This window comes from Erithacus rubecula (genome assembly GCF_903797595.1).
Source record: "Erithacus rubecula genome assembly, chromosome: 3".
Classification (NCBI taxonomy): domain Eukaryota; kingdom Metazoa; phylum Chordata; class Aves; order Passeriformes; family Muscicapidae; genus Erithacus; species Erithacus rubecula.
Genome location: NC_136689.1, coordinates 64898764 through 64918816, shown reverse-complemented (window position 1 = coordinate 64918816; position 20053 = coordinate 64898764). Strand labels below are relative to the sequence as shown.

At 43.1% G+C, this 20053-nt stretch overlaps 1 protein-coding gene across 6 annotated transcripts in view; it reads left to right on the top strand.

Moving 5' to 3' along the window:
- RREB1 (ras responsive element binding protein 1) overlaps positions 1-20053 on the top strand; it is a 118460-nt gene that overhangs the window by 23995 nt on the left and 74412 nt on the right. The gene's annotated exons all lie outside the window — the stretch shown is intronic.

Genomic DNA, 20053 nt, shown 5'->3' with positions numbered 1-20053 from the left:
GGAGGAAATGCCAGTAAGCTAGGAAGGGTAAATGCAAACATTTAGTCTGTGCTACAAAACATTGTTCCTAAACTGTGCACAGATACAGCTGTTGAAACTGCTGATTGTTTCTGTCTCTGCTGGGAAGAAATTATGTTAAAGTCTCTGAATAATTCTTATCAACTGTTAGTTGTTGTTTGAGTTTACAGTAGTAATATTCTGCTTTTTCACTTCATTGATAGCATGTTTTGAATACTGCTCAAGCCACGGGTGTATGGACATCTGCAGGGAAAACTAAAAGGAAACACTCAGCAATTCTGCTAGACTTGTATGTTTTCAGACTGTTTTGGAAAACAATTATTTAGGGATAAAGTATGCATCTCCCAGAAACAGAACCCCAGTAGTTCTTTCATTCCTTTTGTGTATTCTTGAAAGGCCTGTGGTACTCAGAAAATTTTGAAGTGTCTAGGTGGATGGATTTGAAGAATTTTTTCAGTCTTCTCCCTGAGCTGCCTGCCCATCTACTCATGCAGCTGTTTAGCAGGGGCGGATGAGTTTCAAAAAAAAACCAAAAAAACAAGCTAACACTTCTTTTTAATTGGTCATGGATGCTGCTAGCAGAACTTTGCCTCCCCCTGCATCAGGTTTAGTACAGTTCATACGCAGGTTTCAGTAAACATTAACCACTTTTATCAGGGCTCGCAGCATGCTGAATGGCTAGCAAAGAGCATGTACTGAGAGAAACGGAGAAAATGAACAAGTCCAAGGTCAAAAGGATGGTAGGTTTTCCTTTATTAAAATAAGGGCTGGAGAAGGGTGACAACACTTTGTGGAAAAAGTAGGCCTGTGTGAAAACACGTTTCTTGTCCTTAAGCTTTCATCTGGGTGAGAGTGTGTGGGGGTACTGCAAGGAGGATGTGCATCTTGAATTTTTCTTCTGCTCCAGTGAGATGACCAGAACAATCAGCCCTCCTTGCACTCTTGCTGACTGACAGCTTGAGCTCCTCGTGACTCGGATCAATCCAGAGCAGAGTGTAAGCTTTGCTATTGCTTGTTGCATATTTGTAGGGGCCTATTCCCACCCAGCATCTACTAAGAACCCACTGACTTCAGCGGTGCACAGTTTACTCCCTTCTGTGCCTGCAGTGATAGGCAATGCAAAGGCCATCCTGGTTAGGAAGGATGGTTAAGGAAGTGTGGTTTAGCATTTTGCCTCACCTTTCTTTCTCTGGGTGACCTGGATGTTTATTGCATTTGAGGGCTTCAGTGCTGCTAACTTTGCTGCAGAATGAATTGCTGTAGTGATTAAAAAATGTTGATCAGCTTAGCAATGAAAATGAGGTAATTTGTGGGTAAATTAATGAAATGATTTTAAGTTGAGGTCTGGAAAAATGGGATTTTGAAAAGAGCATGTAATCTGCCCTAATGAAATTTGTTAAAGCATCTGGTAGATGCCACAGTTCAAATTGTAAGTTATTTTTAATTGTGCAAATCAGCATATCCTGTCCCTCCTAGCTCCATTCAAATAATACTTTGCAAAAGAAGCAGCAGCATTCACCTACACATTTCCTAGAAAACAGCATCACTGAAAGGTTGTACCTCATTGGAAAAACACAGATTTAGTTAAATGATACATCAAACACAGAAGAAATCCAAACCGTGTGTGGCGAGTCTGACATTAGTTTGAGAAACACCCTACACTGCATGCCCCTCAAATCAGAAACGTGTGCTCACAGTTAACTATCTCATCTTTGTGGTGACACAGATGATTCAGTGCAGGAAACGAGAGGAATTTCATTCAGCAGTCAAGCATTTGTGGGGCGGGGGTGTGAGGAGGTCATGGTGTTCAACGCACCCGGTTAGAAACCTCCTTTCCCTACTGCATTTTATATTGATTTAAGTCAGGGCTGATACTGGAGGCATCAGCACAAGAGGCAAATTCTGTGCTGTTGGTTCGACCTGGATCAGGTGGGAGGTAAAAGAAAGAAAGAAGGAGACTTGTTGGTTGATTTTAAATTTTACCTACAGACATTAGCCATCCTACTCAAAACCATCCCTTACCATGGGAGGGGGAAAGACTCACTCTTGCATCCTGCTGGAGCTGAGCTGAGGGGTGGTTGGGTCAGTGCATGGAGGAGGGTCACCACCAGGGCTGCAGTGGTGGCCCATGTTCTTCCTGCTGCAATGGCTGCATGGTCCCAGGGCAGGCAGAGGGAAGGCTTTACATGCAGGCTTGCAGTTACAGCTTCTTGAAAGATGCCATAGTTCATCTAAATATAAAATACGGACTGTGGTTTCAGTCTGAAATATTTGTGGGATTTTACAAAACCACTACAAACAAACAAAGTAAACAGCAGCAAAAAAGTGACACATTTCAGGCAGGATTTTTTTTTCCCCTTTTTCTTTTGCAAGGTGATGCGGAGACCTGTATTCTGTGATTCAGTGTTCAAAGGAAGGACATTTCTCAAATTTCTTTGTTCATCCCTTATTCACAGACTTCCCAAAGAGCTTTATATTAAAGTTTTTCAGAAAGCTGGGATGTAATTTTCTTTTCAACTGTGTTGATATTCTCCCACAGTTTCCCAGGTGTTTTCTCTTCCTTTTCCAAATTTAAAACAAACAAATGATTTCCTAGTAAGTCGATCATGTGTTGTATTAGAAGCCTTTGTAAAGCCTAGGGTGGGAAACCAAATCATGTGTGCCACTTGAATTCTAGAATGCAAAGGGCAGGTTTAATGGGAGCATATACAAAACATTACATGTATGTGTAGACCTTTGCCTTGCCTGGAAGGGAGTAAAGTCAGACAGTTTTTAGATTGCCTTGATGCCTCTGTAAAAGCTTTTGCAGTTTTGCATTTGCTGCAGGTCTCCAGCTGATAACCGGGATTAATGAAGTGGCTTTTTATACAGTTTTATTGGAATTATTTATGCAACTACAGCAGCAGCTTTCTTGCAAAAGCAATCATTTGCAGTGCACAGCTGGTAAACAAAGCATGACCATTCATTCTCCAGTGCCTCAATAGCTGTGGCTCAGTTCTCACCGCTGTACTTGCAGTGCATGCTCCCAGTGTTTGTTCCTTGAGTCCAATGGACCTGCAGGTTTTGGCTGCTCGTGGGACTGAGGCGCAGGAGTGGCTCACTCTCTCTTGAAGAAGTCATCCTGTTTTGCCTTTGGTTGCTTGCTTGCTTGCTTGCTTGGGTTTTTTTTAAATCTTTGTGGAAAAATACTTTTACTGTCAGTCAGTGGGACCACAGTCCTGTTTACCTCTGAAATGGTTTCATAATAGATTCTCAGGTGACCATTAGGTGCACTGGGGATAGGAAGAATTACATGCATCCCTTTTTTACATACCCTTGCAAAGGCTTCAGTGCAAGAGGACTCTGTTAATAATGTCTTAAAATACACTCAGTTGATAATATAATGGAGGGACTCATTCTGTCAGCCACAAAATTTCTGTTGTCTCTCCTTCAGGTGTGCTTGCCTTGGCTGTGGAAGACAATGTCAGTTCTCCCAAACTGTCGAGATAAGTTTTTGGGAGAAAACTTTTATTGGGTGAGATGTGAGACCTCTATGGTGCATGAGCACCAGGAGGAAATAGGGTGCATGCCCCACCAAAGCCTCAGGGCAGCCAGGAGTGGCTGGGGAGAGTTGTTTCATATTTCCTTTCAGTGTGCAGGTGGGACTCAGTTCTTTTGGTGTTTGGCTCTCCCACTGAACTTCAGTTATGGTGTGTGATGTGGGTTGTTTTTGCTTTATTACTTAGCTCAGTAGAATGGGGCAGGTGACAGGTATTCATTAATAAGCTATGCTGCTTAACTGCTTAGTTCCAGAGGGAGCACTTTTGCATCTACTTCCATGGGTGTCTGGTGCACCTTAGGGACAGGTCAGATTTGCTTTCAGAGATGCCAGAGATGGGACTTGCAGTGTCTGGCATTTCAGCTTTAGGAGCCAGAGCTTCCTAGGCCAAGGGTAGACTGGACAGCATTCTGCAGCAAGACCCAGATATCCATAGTCCTGTTTGGGCTTCCCAGCATGGGATGCTGACCAGCTGAACTGTCCAGGTGGGCTGCACATGGGCCAGAAGCTGTGAATTGAGCATCCCCAGAGGTGACATGGGGCCTGGAGAAGGGGCTTAGTGCACACCCAAGTTACTGCTCTGGGCACCTTAAAAGACAGGATTTTTTCAGTCTCTGAGCTCTCGGGTAGGGTCTTAGATTCAAAGCACTAATGATTTCCTTGTTGGGACCCAGACTCTTTAAATTTTTATTAAAGGGATTGTCTGTGGTGACATTTAGCTAGCACCAGATGTTGGCTTTTAGTTAACCAGTGTGGAGGTGGCATAGCTAATAAAGGCAAGGGTAAGAAACTTGTGAGAAACTGCCTGTCACATGCAGCTTTGTGTACTGCAGCCTGTGTGATGGCTGTCGCTTCTTCATGGGCCAGCGTTCTACAAGAAAGCTTTTTCTTTCTTCTTTCTCTTCTATGCTCTTGACTGGCCAAGTGTTTTCCAGCCACATGTCTTCTCAGGTGGCCTTGCTCTTTTGTTAGAGACTGGCTAAAGGAGGGTGAATGCAAAGGGAGCTCAGTGGCAGATTTGGGTTTTCTTTCCTTATATTGTGGTATTTCTTCTGAACATAACTTTCCTGTAGATCATACTTCTCCCCCTCAACCTCTCTTGGCCATATCCTCCCTCAGAAAATGTCAGCAAGCGATTGTTTCCTTTGCAGAGCTGCGATCCCCTAGACAGAGGCTTTTCCAGTTTTATGAATGCACCATTTGTTGCTGAGGGCACAACTGTTCGATATAACTGGCTGCATCCCACTCTGCTTGGGCCCAGCATGCACTACAGCCAGGCTATGCATAAACCAGATTTTTGTATTAAATGGCACCATTTTGTCCACAGCAGCAGTCTGTTCTGTCTTTTGTGCGTGCGTGTGTGAGACTTGCAGTTTTCAGATGCAAAATATATAAAGAACAGGAGTTTTGCAGAAATATGTGTTACTCAGTGAATGTACCATGCTATTTGAAGGTTAATTTTTCTTAGGGAGCTCCTGATGAGTGATATTTCTTCATTATTTTGTGTACATGGGCCAAGGCAAAAGCACATTTTAAAATATTTTAGAAAATGGATTAATGGTGTAATATTACAAATGTAGTTGTTTTGTTGGGGACATACTCAATTATAACTAAACAGAAAATACATGTAGCACTTTGAAAGAGGATGTGCTCATTTACGTTTTATTGTTTGTCATCAACCCGCTGTTTATGTCCCCCACCACTGCTTTTCTTACTCAGTGGCACAGGGCTGGTGACTGTATAGATGTAACCACTTAAAGATGCACTGTGCTTTATATTTTTAATTATGTCTAGGAAATGCCATCTGATGTCAAACCTGACACTCTTTCTCACCACCTGCCCTGCTCATCCCTCTTCTAAGGTCAGCAGAACTTACTGTTTTCAGCTGAAACACTGCACAGAAGGGGCTGCTGTGCTGGGCCACAGTGTGTTGGGGGAGGCTGGAAGGACTGCACAGCTTCCATCCCAGCTGGGTTGCAGTTGTTAGTATTTCTGAGCTCAGGTTTCTACAGCGTGCACACACCTGCAGTGCTGGTCCACAGCTAAAACAGTGCCACAGCAGCCCTCTGGCAGTTTGAGATGTGTATGATTTGGGGGTTAGTTGTGTACCATGCTGGTTGAATGCCCTTTCTCTGTCATTTCCCTCTCAGTCCTGGAAAGCAGCTTTTAGAAAGTGCCATTTCCATTCTTAGTTACGTGAGTGCAAGCTGTAAAGCAGGGAGGTTCCTTGAGACTCTGGTCCCAACAGCTGAATCACAGCTTAGGGTTTTAGTCAACGCTGCCTAACTCATTTGTCTCAATGCCAAGAGTTTTTCTTTAGAAGCACAGTGCTCTCTTTTTCCCCATCTCCCTTCTCTCATACCTGTTGAATCCCCTCCAACAAATAAGAACACCTTGACAGCAAGCCCACTCATTTAGAAATCTCTCATTTGTGCTTTAGTAGAAATACTTTCCATGCTCCATCATCATAGTGTTTAAGAAATGGGGAAAATTGGAAACACTTTTGATTTTCCCTCTTTAATGAAGGCAGCACAGAGATGAGGATTCCCCACTTCACTCTCCTTTGGGTACCCAGATGTGTCTGGGCATCAGTCAGGCTTGCCTGTAATGTCCATAATTCATCCACCAAAAAGAAATAATGAAATGTACATCAGTGAAGCCTTTCTGTGGAGGTTTCTACACACGCACCCCAGCCTCACCATGTTCTTCATATATTTACTGCCCACATAATGTTACCCATGGGATGAGGGTGGGAGGGAGAAGCTTGTTCTCTTTCATGTGACTGCAGCACAGTTAATAATTGTACCAGACTTCAGGTGCTTGCATGGCCAGAGGGATTGATCAGGCTTATAATCGAACATAAGTTTTTTCAGGCCTATCTTCGTGCCTCAGCATCCCAGTAGATTCAAAGAAGGAACCAGATCTGCTTCCTCTGTGATTGCTCATTTGTTATGAGCTGGCTAGCATATAGCACAGAGACAAAAGCCACCCTGGCCTGAGAAGCCCTCCCAAAAAAGCAGGATAGTAAATACATCTGTAAAATGGTGTTTAGGTTACAGACTGCATGTCTCTCACACACTCTTGCTTGCTTGCTTCATCTCCCTGCTCCCCGCTCCTTAAAAAAGGGATGACAAAATATTTTGATAAATGGTTGATGTGATGGTTTGTTGTTTTTTTGGTTTTTTTTTTTTTTTTTTTTTTTAAGAAAGAGGAATCTTCGCTCAGGCATATGTTTCCAACACTTTAATCTTTTATGGACTGCATACTTGCTGTGGGAGTGGAAGGGGACGTTGCAGGCTTGCTTTCAGTGTACTTGGGAATCTTTCCCACAGCATGCAAACTGCAAACTCCTCAGAAAACATGTGAAACAACAGCCTGGAAACCAGGAAGTTTCTGATGCCTAGCACTCATTGCTCTGAGGGATTTGCTGTGCTCTGGAGATCATGGAATAAGCTTTCTTCTTTGCTGGCTTCTCTGAGTTTATTTTACACATGACGGAGGGGTATGTGTGTGCTGCTGAGCTTTTAGGGGTCCTCATTTCTAAAGCATGCTTTTGCTTCTGGTTCTTTTGTTATTGCACTCCCATGATTAATATATCTGCTGCTTAAAATGGCTACTGAACCACCACCAAGTTCTCATCACTGGTTACCGACTGCTTAACCCCTGTCAAAAACCACCAAGCACAGCTTGGAGTTGATGCTTTTGTTGCTTAGCAGGTTTATTTCTGATCTTTGTGCTACTCATTAACCCTGTGAATACTGTATACAGCGATGGTGATGGTGCTGTGATCACTGCTGCTGCTCCTGCACTGCGCTCTGGTTAGATTTGTGCGGCATGCTATCTTCCAGGTGCGTGTTTTGAAGTTTGGGGCTTTTTTTCCTCTTTGTTTTCCCACCCACTTACCACTTTGTGTAGTTTTTTTGATGAGTTGCTAATGTCGAAAAGCAGCGCTGGAGGTGAGAAGTCTGGCACCTGAGGGCTGATGGTCCTGGTGGGTTGACAAGATTCAGTTCCCTTCAGTAAAGAAACTCTGCATCCAGTTTCAGTCTGTGATGAACTCAGCGTTTTGTTTTCTGGCGTCTCCGTTCTGTGTGCCCATGTTTGTACTGGAGTGTGATGGAGCGTGAAAGGAGTCAGAGGAGAGAAGGGGCTGCAACTTGGCTTTGGATGCCAAAAGAAAAACAACGAACAACCTCGACCAAAAGGAGAGCTAACCGGAACATGCCACAAAACAGGTTAGGCAGGACACAGAAGCCAGATATGAACCTTCTTTTGTGCTTTAAGGCATCTTCAGTACACCCTCCTCCCTCTTACCCTTTCGGGATTTTCTCCCCCCTCCCCGTTATGAAATAGTCCTGTGCCAGCTGGGTTTGGACGTGGGGCAGGCGGATGGTTGCAGCGCTCTCTCTCCTGCTGCCAGCTGTTTCTTAAGAAAGAGAGGGTGCACTTGTCTGTGCCCGTCATCCTGTGGCAGAGGCAGCAGCGTGTGCCTGTGAGTGCCTTCCTCTCCTCTGCTGGCTCGCCCTGCAAACAGTCCCAACCAAAAAGTAGCGGGGGAGGAAGAGCAGCGAGGAGACAGGGAATGCTGGCGGGTGGAGCTTGGAGGGCTGATCCTCCACATTGTTAATCATTACTTGCCACATAACCTGTTCCTGTTTTCTAGAGGTTTCACTGGCACCCACAGCCAGAAGCATATGAGGAATATGTGACAGACTGCTTTCCCAGCAGGATGGTTTGCCTTGCAGCTGGAAGCCCAGCATCTAACACAAGACATCATTTCTTCTGTAGCATGTTTATGCCTAATCATTCAGTAAACATACCATGTATAGTCTGGTTTGTGCTGGCTCTGACACCCTGCTGCAAGGCGAATTTGCTGGTACCACACAGATTCCTTAGCTCCTGGTAACTCCTGACAAATAGGATGTTGCCATATCTAACATAAATATTCCACACAACTGGGGTTTTTTAAACTCTTGCTCATAGCATGTTTTTCTGACTGTGACAATCTTAAGTCTGGCACTTAAAAACTGAGAGGATTACACAAAACAAGGTACCTCATCAAAGGATGGACCAGGTGCCACCTGTGCATTTTTTTTTTTTTGCAAAGTAAAGGTTCCAAGCTTCCCCTAAACATCAGATGCTTGTGTTTACTAATCAGTTTCGGGGACATGTTTTTTTCTTTCTTTTTTATCCTCTCTCGACTTTAAATGCCTGCTTCATCCTGGGTGATGGATCCCAAGTTGGAACTTTGGTTTACTGAGAACTCTCTCTTTTCATTCTAGCATCTTTTGTAGAATTTCTCCCTTTACTCTTTCTCTTGGCCTTTTTTCTATTTACCCTGTGCTAGCAGGGTACTAAGCATGGCAGAGGAAATGAAGAGCAGCACTGTGGCTGGATTCACAACTAATCAGCTCTTACATATGGTTTGCCTTCAGGTTTTTTTGCTTGTTTGTTTTTAACATTGTGAAATTACTTCAATAGCATTCTGACTATTTCTGTGCTAGGCAGAAGTAGCTCAGGAAAATGGGATGGAGCTTTCCTACCTACACTAGGGTGGGGGTTTTCCTTTTTGTACCTTCTACATCTTGTCCTGTTTGTTGATGTGTGAGAAGACAGCACAGTGGTGTGGACCCCAGATAACCTTGCACAGAGCATTCTGGCTGTCTGCTTGGTGATGTGTGTTCGTGCCCGAGTTCAGCAGTGTAGCGACTGGCAACGCCTCCTGTACCACTCAGGTGGTTGCTTAATCAGATGCAGGTCCATACAGGTGGATTTTCCTATACTGGCTTGCTCCTTACTTAGGCAATGCTTCCAGAAGGGAAGCCTTTGCAAGGGGGAATGTTTGGGTGTTATATAAATGGACAGGACATGCATTTCTGGGACTAGTCTCTCATTGGCCTGGTCAGAGTGAATTATGTCTGACTGCTTGGCAGTTAATTGGACCATCCTTCCCATTTCCTAAGCTGATAAGCCCCTCACTGTCTGCCTCAATCAGGCTTCTTTGTTTGAGAAGTTACTAATGCTGCAGAAGAACAGAATAACTACTTTCCTGTAACCAAGTGAGGGGCTCTGATCGATAGATCTATGAAGATTCACCCTATTTCTTCAGCAAAATCCTTTCACGAGGCTCACTTGTACCGTAACACCAGTAGCAGTTGACAGGTACTGAAAAGTAGGTATAGCCGATGTATTTCATACATACCTTGTCCCTGTTTGAAAGACTGGTATTTGTGATGAAGTGTTCCTCTGAGCACCTTTATTCTGGCAGATCCCAGTAGCTGTGCTGACTACCATGGGGGTCTGTAGGTATCTCTCCATCAGGATTTTACCACAAAGCCTTCAGACTGGGACTGTCTTAATGTGTCTGGATGGTGCCTAGCTTAGAGTGGGTGTTGCCAGAAGGTGAGTAATAAATGGTGATTAATCGTCTCTGAGCTATGGATGTTTGTGTGAAAAAGGACTTGGCTAAAGGCTGTGCTTCATCAAAATTAACCACACGGGAGACAGCAGTATAGCATCCCAAAGGCCTGATTCTTCTGTCTCTTAACTAGTTTTGTTTTGACATTTGTGGATTTATTAAATCTGATTGAGGGAGAAACATAGGTTCCTTTGTCTCCAAATATCAGTAAATATCAGTTGAGTGATATCAGTGTTACAGATTGCAACTAGGCTGAGTGATACAGAATCATGGTGCACTGAAAGTAAACACCCTTTTGTTAGACTGCTCAGTAATCTTTTTTGTGCAGAGGTGTGGTTATGAACCTTACAGGTAAGCATCCTTGTGTTTGTGCCATCGAGTCTATGATACAAATGCATAGGAAAGATGTAAAGGTACCAATTCCTGTGTTAATTATATATTGAAGTTGAAAAGTGATTGTATATTACAGGAGATCATTTATCCTTTGCAGTCAAACCGGTAAATAAATATAAAAACTTAAGCCACTGTGATTTTTAAAATAGTTCCTGTTTCGAGCTTGCATACTTACTTGAACAATGCATTGCATCTGTGTGATTATACAGTTATTTTTAAAACTTTCTGAAAAGAGGATTCATCACAAAAATTTTCCTTCTCCCTCCATCCTTCAGCTGTTCCTGGCAGCATCATTCAGCTTTCATGTCCTGAAACACACAAAGCAGATATTGCAGGGCTTGTTCCTTGTACAAAAATTAGAAGGACTGTGACTTTTTGTTTTTAAAAACCTTTCCAAAAGGGGGTTTGTTTTGATGTAGTCACAGAGGATGTATTTCTGAACTGGGGGTTTTGAGTCCCGGGATGTCTGTGGCATCATGGCAGAGTGATAAGAGGACACAGTCACTACTGAGTTGGGGTGGCTCTCGAGTGGAGTTCTGCCATTACTGTTTATTATGCCTGAGAAATGTAGGAACCCAGGAGAGCTGAACACAGTGCCTGGTTCATAGTGCAGGATCTGCTGGAGAGGCTGAGGGAAGCAACTTCCAGTGGTGACCGGATCACATCCCTTCCTCCCAAGAACTTACCTGCAGCCATCAGACCCCAGGCAGGCAGCCAGAGACTTCTCCCACTGTGACTTCTTTTATTAACATTTTTACTGGCTGGCAGCATTCAAGGTGATGGGCGGAGTATTTGCATTTTGGATTTTAAAGTTTCTGGAGGAGGGTTTGTGGTGTGTGCCTTGTCTGAAGGCTGGTTCCAGACCAGCCAGCAGACACTAATTCAAAGGCCTTACCATCTACCGTGGGATCAGCAAGCCCCAGGCTTTCTGAGTGGAGGTAATGAGGAAATGAGGGGGAGGAGGTGTCTTTGTCTTTAAAAAAAAAAAAAAAGGAGTTGGAAAGGAAGAGCTGGAAGGCAGGCAGTTTGTCACTGCCGATTTCTCAGGAAGAAGGAACCTGCGCACGCAGCGGTTGCCGCGATGGCACCGCGTGTGCAGGGGATGCAGCAGCATGGGCAGGGCAGGGCAGCACAGATGGGCTGCACTGCAGTCCTGCCCTGCCACCTGGGAATCCCCAGGAAGCAGCAGGCAGCCCTCCTTCCCTCACTGACATCAGGGATGCAGAAGTTTAGGAAGTGTTCAGCCTCAAAATTAGAGCAACTTGAAGGTGAATTAACTACCAGGCCTGTAAGTGAGCTGTGTTCAAATGTGTGTTCGTGTGTGTATAGGACCTTAAGCACAGAAAGGTTTGGGGTGAGTCTGGAAAGGGTCCATGTTTGAGGAATGTAGTTATTCTGGCTTCTGAGGTACTTTTTTTGTGTAGACAGCATGGAAAATGATTACAAAAACAAGTATTGCAAGAGACTTAATGAGATGGGAAACTGGCAGTGCTGTGGCTCTTGGGCTTATGTGACTGTGAGAATTTCAGGTTTTTTCTGCTTCCTTTCTTCAAGCATTTTCTGAGTCGTGAACAATCTGTGTGGAGTTTATCCTGTGAGCTTAATGTCAGCAACCCCAAAAATGCATTGAAAATCTCTCTTCACTTTTGGAATGAGGGTCCATGAAAGCAACTGGACTTGAGGAAAAAAGGTACCTTTAATGTTTGCTGCCAGTTCTAGCAGTTTAGTCTCAGACCTCATCTGCTGAGATGTCACACTGTCTGCTTTCACCATTTTGGAGAAGGGGTGACTAGGGCTAACCAGACCAGTTTTTAGGGAGCTCAGTCAACTTCCTAATTTTCAGGTGTAGTGAGTCATCAGGAAGAGGAATGGAGAGAGAATGTCAGTAAGTTGCTCTGCATGGAAAGCTAGGCTGCCAGGAGGATTTCCAACTGGAGATAACCAGGCAGCTTTATTCCTGCCCCTGTTTTCTCTTGCATGTGGCTCTGCAGAGCTTTAACCATTTGTGCTGAAACACTACATGTCAGATGTTTAGCTTCAGGCCACATTTGTTTTTGAAAGAAAAGTAAGTGGTAAAAAAAAAATTCTTCAGCCATTTCTGAGAATGAAGCTGAGGGAAATGTGACTTCAGGCTTTGAATTACTTTCATGTCCCCCTTTTTAATAGAAAATAGAAAAAAACCTATGGCAAACTTTAATCCCTAACAAGGCAGAGATAGTTGACCTTTTCTTCAAGTTCTCAAAGCTATATTGCAGAGGCATTGAGATTTGAAAAAGACAAAGTATATGGGAGATTGGAATTATAGCCATCAATTGAATAAATTATTTGTTATCGTAGCTGATGTTGGTAGTGGTGATTTCTTCAGTGTGATCTGGTGCTAGTGTCTGTTGTAATTTGGAAGTAAAAGGGGCTGTGCATCCAGTGATAGCCAAGCATCCTCATGTCTGTCTTGCTCCAGAGCAGAGTAGGTCATTTCAACTCTGCAAAGAGTGACCTTGGTAACCTAGTCCCACATCTCGAGTAAGCTCTTAGTGATCTTGTGTATATTTCTCCATATTTGTCCACTCTTTCAGGTGCAAAACACACGTGGGGAATGTCTGATTGTTTCTCTTGCACTGTGATGTACAGGTATAGGTAAAGAATGCCTGGTTGAGGGATTTGGTGTAAGATGAAAATGCTGTTTTTGTAAATGTGCTTTACTCTGTAGGCACTTCTGCACCATATGGAGTAAGGGTAGTTTGAAAGTTGTCGGGCAAGATCTGCACTCCTTGCCAAACACCATTGGTCTCCCAAATAAAAACAAAGGCCCAGAAGATTGTAAATACCTGTGCATGTGATGTAAACAAACTTCCTGATTCAGAGACCACTGCTGAAGCTAATGGTTCTCCTCCACAGAATGAACCTATTAGTATCAGTTCATTAGCAAGACTGAGGCCTTGATTTGTAATGAACCTTGAGTGTAATTTGCAGTAGCCTGTTTACTGTATTGTACTGAGCTGCTGTGGGTGCAAGAGGGAAACAGATTGAGGCTGGAGTAATATTTACCTTTGCTTCCAGTCTGAAGTATTTAGAGCAAAAAAGAAATGTGCCACACCTCTAGGATCTCCAGTTAGCAAAGCTTGGCCACAGAGAATGAAATACCCCTGGTGCTCAATACACAGGCAAAGGTTGCTGCTATATTTAAACATATGTGCATGAAAATGGAACTGGAAGTTACTGCAAAGCTGCATTTGCAGGTATCGTAGCAAGGAAATTTTTAGAAACTAGACCTGAAAGAATTTGCAACAGAGAGTTTCTCAGGATACTCCCTGACATTTCTCATTTGCTTTGCTGAGGTGTTAAAAGAACTCCTGGTTTCTGTAGTTCTGGCTAGCAATAAATTACTTTATGGTCCTGATTATATACAGTGTATATGTATGATATACATATAGGGTGACTGTGAAAAGAGAATTTTAAGTTCTTTAGCAAGACACTTGATTTAAGTTATTTATTCATGTTAAGCACCTCAGAGTAATACCGAGTACTTCTGTCTACTTCTGTTTTGAAGAACTCCTCAAAAGGAAAGAAAAATCCCTTTTTTTGTTTGTTTTCTAATAGGAAAAAAACTGAATTTAAAAATGGTTTTAAAATTGTTCAAACAGTTTAGTGATTCTTACTCAATTTCTTTCAAACTTCTCCCTTGCCCCTGAGCCAGACCACTCTGCCTCTCTCCATTTGGCCACAGAGTTACCATCAACTAATTTTAGAGGTGAGTTTACTTGTTTGTTTTAAAAACGCTGCAGTCTCCATCTCTTGTAATCCACCAGGTGGAAGCAGATGTGTAGAATATCTGTGCATGTATTTGTAAATCTGGTTTTGAGCAGATTTGGCATTTGTAAGAGGGCAGTGTGTGTGCAAAAACAAGGGAACCCCTGGCAGTATAATACCATCAGTAAACAAAAATTTGCAGTTGACCATTAGCAGGGTTCATTGGTGGTTTTTCTTCATGTGGTGGGCTGGGTGACATTGTATTAGCCAGTTCTTCTGATGCATGGTTAGACATCACTTGCCTTGCTGTTCTAAATTACAGTAGGGAGAAGGAAAACAGGGAGGGGATGAGGAAAATAAGATAGTGGTTTCTAAGAGATGGGAATTCTTCTTGTGCTAACAGAGGTTTTGGTCTCTTAGCCTCAAGTGTGCTTTTCTGACCTACAGACTTGTTAATCACTTACTGATGTCATCCTTGTGTCCATCTTCCCTTTAACCACCTGGCATCCCAGGATCTCTCTGCTCTTGCAAAAAATAGTTCCTTAGAAGTTTGGGCAATATCCTGTAGTGTTTGGCCCTCACTGTGATTTTGCTGTGAGTGCATCTTGGTTAGGAAATATGCTAAAAGTGCTAAGCTTTTTATTCAGCTTGGTTGAGGGATGGGTGGGAGGGCAGGGTGAATCCACATGATATCAAACAGGAAGCTTGATGTAGCACAAAGTGGCCTTCTGAAAGCATCTCTCAAGTCTGTGAGTCTTCTGAAGGCAGTCATTTGGAAAGGGGCTGTTCTGTCCAGATTTACAGGGCCTGCCGTGCTTTGTCTAACAGAAATGTTAGAAAAGGCTGTGTATTGCTGCAGGTTTTTGTTGTCCTTCTGCAGGTTTTGTTGATGGTTTCTGCATTGACCTGTTGCACTAAACTTCATGTCACTACCTGACAAAACTGGGCTCTTAATAATTTAAAGTTTTCTTACAGAGCAAAGTTTGGACAGTACAATGTGTTGAATATATATTAGATGAAATTATTTCCTTACTGACTTGCACTCTTTGAGCTTTGCTTAATTCTGGGTATGTTATAGAAACAATCAGATTTTCTAAAAGTAAAGATATTTGCATTTTAAGTCCAGAGTTGCAAAACTGAGTCCTGTACTTGGACTCTGTTGGTACAAAAATAAAATGGAGGAAAATCTGAAAGAAGCCTTTTGCATCAATTGAGGCCCAGTGGGAGCTGAGGGTCAGGATCACTCTGAGAATTAATCAGTTCACTAGAGAATATAATAATACAAGGAAATGGTGGTATTGCACTTAGGTTTTCAGGCTTTTTATTAGTAGCAGAAACTTTAAAAATAAAAAGAGAGTGAGAAAAAGCCTGGGAGCAGGATTGGCCTGAAGGAGAAATGGCCAAGCTGAGAAATGCAGAGAGTGGTGATTCAGGAGTGCTGCTTCACTGCATCTGTGTGAAAATCCTGTCTATCTTGTGAAGGGGGGTGAGAGAGATCACACAGTTCTGTGCAATCTCACTTCTTAATGCAGTTTTGAAAAACATGAAACAGCTCTGGGCCTTCCACTTTTCTTGCAGACTGAGGATTTTAAACAGGGAATGCCAGGCCTGCAGAAAAGTGACTGTAATCACAAATCTGAAAGCAGCATGTGACCTTCCTTGTCATTTCTAACAAGCCAGAACTTTGCAGAAATCTGCCCAGGCAAACTTTTGGTCCTGCTGTGCCCCAGTGCAATAATTATAATGTAGAAACAGCTGATGGGTCACGTCTCCAGGCCTGCACAGCGTTATGACTTGCTACCTACATTCCATGTTTAGCTTTGAGAGATCAGATGGTGCAAGCAATGTGAGCTAGCAGTGCCTGAGGACATGCTCAGGGCAACACGTCCTGTCCCTCTGCAGCTTTGGTTTCTTTTCTCTACTTCTATCCTATCCCATCCCCTTAAGGTGATGCATTTTACAATAAATACCAATCTCTCTAGGAGGTGAGCTGCCCCTGTGGAAGCATGTGTGCCATTCCCACTGTATGTTAAATCCAAGGGCCCAAGGTTTGTAAATATTGTCTCTAAAGTAGCTGGGGACTCCAGGTGAGCTGCTTGCCCTACTTGCTGGTGGCTCTGGAGCTGTGGTTGGTACATGTGGCACAGGGTGGCAGGCTGTTTCAGCATTGTTACTGATGTGATTTAATGAAGCATGAGTGGTATTGGAGGGGGTAAATTTTGTCTTTGTGCATGGGGAAAGGGTCATTGACAAAAATTTACAAACAAACAAATAAGTGGAAAATTAGGCTTAATTCGGCCGCATGTGGGAAGGGAGGTGGATATTTTTGAGCTGTGTTTGTTTTGTTCTTAGCACTTTGCAAAAGTTACACCCAGTCCTTGATGTAGGAAAAATTGGATAGGTAAGCAGAAAAGTACTAACTCATTGCCTAAGACTGCTGTTGCTCTCTTACTCTCCTCATCCAGGGATGCCGTGGGAGAGGTGTGGTAGAGACATTTTAATTGTGGTAGTTTATTTTATTGTGAACCTGTTTTCACTGAGTTTAATCAGAAAAGAAAAATTCAGATATATTTTTAATGTTTTTATGGCAGAGATGTTGCAAGTGAGCTCTGAGTTGGAGAGAAGGGAGCGAGGGGGGAGTGGGAGGAGGGAGTCTGGAGATGGAGCTGGTTGTGGGTTCGTTCCACTACATCTTTTCATCTTTCCCTGGTACTGCAGCACCACAGGAGTAGAGTTACCAACAACATTCTTGCTCAGGTCTCTCATCCCTCACTCAAATAGAGGGTGTAATTTGACTATGTCTCAGCTCCCATGTGTGAAGGCTGTTGATGAAACTGTATGTATGTGCATTTTTAAGTACAAACAAAAACCAAACCCAAACAAACACAAATTTCAATTCAGATCTGTTCCATGATCCTGGATCACCATGTGATTGTTCAAACTCTAGAACTGGCATGAGGCCGGAGGGAGGACACGTGGCCCGAACTGTGGGGTAAAGTGAGGACTGGCAGTCTGTCCTTCTGAATGACAGCTGTGGCTTACATCAGGTTAAATCAGTCTGTATGCTGCAGGCTGAGGCAAAGCAGAATGGATTAAAAGCAGGTTTTCACTTCTAGCCTTGAGTTTCCTGCAATCCTGCATCAGCTTGTGGGTGCATGTACTTCTGCATCCCACCTGCCATGGAAAATGAGAGACATCTTCTTACAGAGCAGTTCTCACCATCAGTATTTACTGAAGTTTTCCTGGTTCCAATGGCTGTGTCCACAGCTGTCAGGGATAGATTGTGAATCTGGATTTTTACCTCCTGTTCTCCATTGCTATCAGCTGTTTCTGGCTGCACACAGGTTAACAGTGAGGCCTGCTGGGCTGCTTAATGGGTGGCCTGGAGCTGCCTTTGGGCTGATGCAGATCATTTCTATTGGCCAAGGTTATCTCCTCCTGACCTTGTAGCCAGAATCCAGCCTGCCGTTTGCACGGTAATTGTGAAAAGGAGTGCTTCTGAAAGAATTCCTGAAGGCTAGAATATCCTTTCTGGTTTTGTGGAAACCGTGGGGTTTTTTCATCACCACTGTGAATGGGATAGGAAAGTGCCTCAATATTAAGTTTGCAAATTCAGAGAAGGTTGTGTTTAAAGATTCTTTTTTTCTAAAATCCATGGTGGAGACTATAAATTTAGTGTGGCAGGAGGCTGCTGTACTCAATCCACTTTTGCTACTGTACTTTCTTGGTTGCTTGCTCACTGCACACTGGTAGTTTGCTGTACATGATACGTGGCATCTGATTTCTTCCTAGCTGTAGCCTTTTGTACCAAAATGTCTTTTACCTTGGTTGTGGTTGCTTCAGTTCACAGGACTAAATGTGTTTGCATGCTTTTGGGATGAGCAGGGATTTCTGTTACCTGTAATGGAATGAGGCAGAGGGATTAGTGTGGAAAATGGGGAGAGAGGGAGGAGTTGAATGGGGTTTCTTTTCTTTTCTGGAGTCAGGAGACTCCTCCCGTAGCAGAGAGGGAGCACAGTACATGGGACCTGAAGACCTTTAAAGTACATGCTGAAATGGATGCTGGGAAGATACAGTACAGTGCTTGGGCACAACTCCAAGGCTCCCAAGGCAAGTAATATTTAAACAAGCTGAACAGCCCCTTTCGGCAAGCAGCAGGAAATCCAGCACTGAGCTTTGTGTTGTTGCATGGTCAGCAGAAGATAAAAGCTCAGGCTATGCAGCTGGGGTTCCCTCCTATCACTGGATGGCAAACTGTTAAAAAAAGATAAAAGAACAGAAAAGGACAGGGGGTCGTCTTATTGAAAAGCATTCCTTCATATTTTAAGCCATCTAAGTACTTTGAAATACACTGATGTAAGTTAGGAACAGCAGCATCAGGGTGTGTTGGAGCCTTTATATCAGCTGGCAGGCAAAAGATGATGAATTTGTCCCTCTGCTTCATCAGAGATAAAGATTTAACATGGGTAGGACTGTGATATGCATAGGTGCCTCACCACAAGCCCCACAGCAAACAGGAGCTTCCCAGAACATTTTTTTTTAGGAGCGAGGCATGTCATGGTGGGTCTGCTGCTGACTGGGGGGTCTCATTCAAAAATTCAGTCAGCATTCACTGTATACAGCATTTCCAGGTCCCACTTTCTGCAGCTCATCCTTGGTTAGGGACTATTTTGACAATGAGGAAGAAAATTTAAATGAATGGGATTGCTACTTCAAGTCTTCTAATCTGTATTTACTGTATTCCTCCCCTCCATCCCTCCTCCTTTTTTCCTACATCACAGCACTGGTGTCTTGGGAAAGAAAATGCTTCAGAGCATTTGTTACCAATTTAGCAGCAAGTACGTGCTCAAATTTGGGATTTCTGAGATTGTGTGTGCCATATGTAGGCAAAATGTAGTACTTGCAAGTTCCAGTAGAAGGGAATAAACACAAATTTGCTGTTCTGCAGATAGTGTTTCTTTAATCTAATGAGACTTACATTTGTGCAGCCTTTTTGTTTTGGTAAGACGGTTAACCGTCCTCCCTGGGGTGCCTAATTGCTTATCATGAACTAATCAGTCCCCTGGGTATATGAAGGGATGAAACACTGCCAAGATAGAGCCTGTGACTTCCCCCAGAGGTGTGATAACACTCCCAATTACCCCACCCTTCAGGGAGCCTGCTTACTGCTATTTTAGAGACCTTGTTACTTCAGAAATTGTCCATGTTTGGAGATTTTTAGGAAGTTTAAAGGGGTATGTTAACTGAGAATCTTTTGAACCTGTAAGCTCTCATATTTTTTATGTCAAATTTGTATTGAATATTGTTTCAGGTTTGGTGTGAGAATGCGGAACATGTTTCTGTTTATGAAAGTGCTTACCTTCATAGCCCCCATGACCTGTCAGACCCTAACAGATAAGGAAAGAACCAGTTTCTGTCTTCAGCTGTTAGTAGATAGAAAACTACTAGCTTCAGAAACCTCATTTGAAGTTCACATGGAGAAATGAGTGAAACAAATCTGGTGGTGACTCTCCTCTAATTTTGGTAGAATGATAGTTACATGATAACGGTTGTGAAATGAGTGTGTAGGTTAAGAAAGTTTTTCACCTTACAGTAAAAAATAATTCATTAATTAGTGTTTTTGCTTGCATTCTCCTTTCAGTTTCCTGTTTTAACTCATTCATAAGACATGCTTGTCTGCTGTATGGGTTGAGATGACTACTGATTGCCTGAATTCTTCTCTTGTATCTGTTTTATATTGTATGGTTGAGTTCTATGAGGCATATAGTACTGGAAGTGGAAAACAGCTCTTGCCATCTAGCATTTGAGTGAAAATATTAGTTTTCATGTTGAGGTTTCTTTGTCCTTTACTTTTGCTCTGAATGAACACAGTTTTTGTGTGAAATTTGGAGGATTGAGTCTGTCAATTGGGTAAAAGTAAGTTTTTTCCTTGAAAGAGT